This window comes from Carassius carassius, chromosome 45 (genome assembly GCF_963082965.1).
Source record: "Carassius carassius chromosome 45, fCarCar2.1, whole genome shotgun sequence".
In the NCBI taxonomy this organism is placed as follows: Eukaryota; Metazoa; Chordata; class Actinopteri; order Cypriniformes; family Cyprinidae; genus Carassius; species Carassius carassius.
In genome coordinates, this window is record NC_081799.1 from 9,948,781 (window position 1) to 9,951,495 (window position 2,715).

Below are 2,715 nucleotides of genomic sequence, written 5' to 3' on the forward strand. Positions count from 1 at the left end.
GTGGAAAGAAATGAGACCAATTATATTCTATTTATCTGAGAACTATTGTAAACAGTTTTGTTTTTAGGGATTTTTATTTTCATATTTTTATGCTAAAAAAAAAATAACAAGGATACTTGGATTTATAAAGAGATGTTTGTGCCTACGTACACTTTTAGGATGAAATCTACGGAGAGTTTTATAAATGAGACCACAGGTTCTTCTTCTTCTTTTTCTTCTTTCTTCTACTGATGTTTTATGGCGGTATGCAAACCAGCTTTTGGTGCATATTCCGCCACCTACTGGGATGAAGTGTCACCTGGCATGTCCTAATAATTCAATTTGGGAAATCACGCCCATCTTACCTATTATGCCACAGATACATACATACATACATACATGATGTGGAATATTTTATGTAAGGTGTCTTACACATTTTATTTAAACATTACACAGTGAAAGTAATGTTCTGGGATTAATTAGCTACTTAAAAAGATTAAACTGCAGAGGGTATCAGAGCCTTCAAAACACAAGCCTCAATTATATTTTAACAACCAGTTTCCCAGGTGAACCATATTTAATGTAATTAGTAATTTGCTGTGGACTTGTGAAGGCCTATAAAATACACATACCTCCTGCAACATGTATGCTGGCAATTGTAGTTTCTGTGGTGTGAAAACTTGAACTTTGTTTTTTATTATTTATTTAAGTACTTGTGAATATTTGTTATGGGTCAAGGATGGAAAATGTGAGTTTATTCACTTACTCTTTGATGGTCAATGACTGCAGACACTTGTTAATGTGTGGGGATTTTTTTTTTTACTTTTTTTTTTTTTTTTTTTTTTTTTTTTTTTTTTTTTTTAGGTTACCCTTGATAGTATTCCTACTATTTTGGAGGACTGCTGATGGACTTAAAGGTGAGGTGCCCCACGCCACATTCCCTTGTCTTCCAAGAAAGATTAAGGCTTGTGTATGAAAGTCATCATTCTGTTTGATTCTATAGGGGGTGTTTATTCAAATTCTGACACCGTCTCCCCTCATGTGGTCCAGTCTATCTCGGAGGCACACGTGACTGAGACTCTGCCTGTTGAAGAAGTGGGCTCCACTTTGTTTCCTAACAAGCCCTTTAGAAGCAGGTCAAAGTTGAATCTACCCCAGTTTGTCAAAGGTGGTTCTAGTAGCGATCAGTCAGTATCCCATGACCGGACTGCTCCTAGCAGCTATGCCTCAGCTTCCTTACCTCTGCCCCTAGTTCATCGGCCTTCAAGCAGTTTGTTCTCTGGATCAACCGTTCCAGGTGTCGCTAGTCAGTTAAATTTGGGAACCCAGTATGCTGCAAGAGATTCTGGACTTCCGATATATAGAGGGAGTAGCTACCCTGCTGTGCTTGGTATTTCTGGCCAGTCCAACAGTGATACTTTGCACGTGTCCAGCTCCAAGGGAATCTTAATGCTTCAATCAGCAGAAGCCCCTTTGCCAGTGTTCTCTCAGAGTACCTCTTACAGCAGTTCATCTGCTCCAGGTGCTACTTCCACTTCTCAAAGTAGCCCTGTAATACATTCAGAAAGCTCAGGTCAACCTTTGTACCCTCAGGGTGAAGGTAGTTTGTCTAAAGGGGCCTCTGTTCAGTATACCTCCGACTCCAGTACAAAGCTCAGTTCAACCATTTCTCACCTATCCTCTGGTAAACAAAGCACCCAGAGTTGGTTTAATTCCAGATCTCCAGGTGTTTCTGGCACATTTTTAACTTCTGGTTCTGTCCATTCTATACCTACACGAGTTGGGAGTTACAGTGGCATGTCCCAGTCTCTCACTGCCTCTAGTCCGTATACTCCAGGATCTTTAACGTCTAACAAGCTTGATGCTAGCCAGTCCACAAATGCTCAAAGTTCACCTATTGTTTCTACATCAAACACCCAGAGCAGGTCTGGCATGCCGTTAGTGACTTCTAGTCATGTCCCTGTACAAGGCAGTAGTAGCTCTACCAGGTTATCTCTTAAGCCTCCAGGCACTCTGGGTCAGTATACTCCAATATCCCCTACCAAATATATAAGTGGTCCCACAAGTAGCAGGACTTCCCATAGGACCGTTTCACCGGTTGGCTCTCGGTCTCAAATGGAATCTTCTGGTGTATTTCCATCACGTGGCGGGAACTATTACAGTGGGTTGCTTCCACCGTCTCAAGCTAACTCTGGAAAATATGCTCTTGGCTACTCCAAGCCCATTTCTTCATCCCAAAGCACTTCCAGTCAGTCTGCTAGTGTCTCAAATTCCCGTAAACCATATATCTCTGCCTTCCAGGATACCTCTGGGGCTCAGTTTGGGGCCTTGCAGGGAATGAGCAGCCCTTCCAGTGGTTCTGTCCCGTCTTCAGTTTCCTCAAGTGTATATTGCAAGTGTGCATTATCACCCCTAGATGTAGACAGTCAGACTACTACAGTTCACCATTCACGTGAGCATTTTACCTCTAACTTTGACACCCAGTCAGAGTCGTCTACCCCCTTCACCCTGCAAGGAAGTATCACTTATGATGGATCCCCACAGCAGAAAGTTATTGCAAGTGAGTTTGCCCCTGTGTCCCACTCCTTTTCAAGTGCATCATCCCAGTCTTCTACTGTTCAGGATTTCCAGGAGCCACTTCCATCTACTGACACGGGCAGCTCTGGCACCCATGCTGGGTCCTCTACTCTCTTTACCCTGCAACACACCACTTCTGGTGGATCATCTAAGCCTCAA

General features: G+C 42.7%; 1 long non-coding RNA gene across 1 annotated transcript; it reads left to right on the forward strand.

The window, feature by feature from the left end:
• Positions 1 to 588: 588 nt before the first annotated feature.
• On the forward strand, positions 589 to 1,023 carry LOC132127572 (uncharacterized). The gene is made up of 3 exons (XR_009427543.1): positions 589 to 727; positions 844 to 896; positions 983 to 1,023. It is a non-coding gene; the product is annotated as an uncharacterized LOC132127572 (long non-coding RNA).
• The last annotated feature ends 1,692 nt before the right edge of the window (positions 1,024 to 2,715 follow it).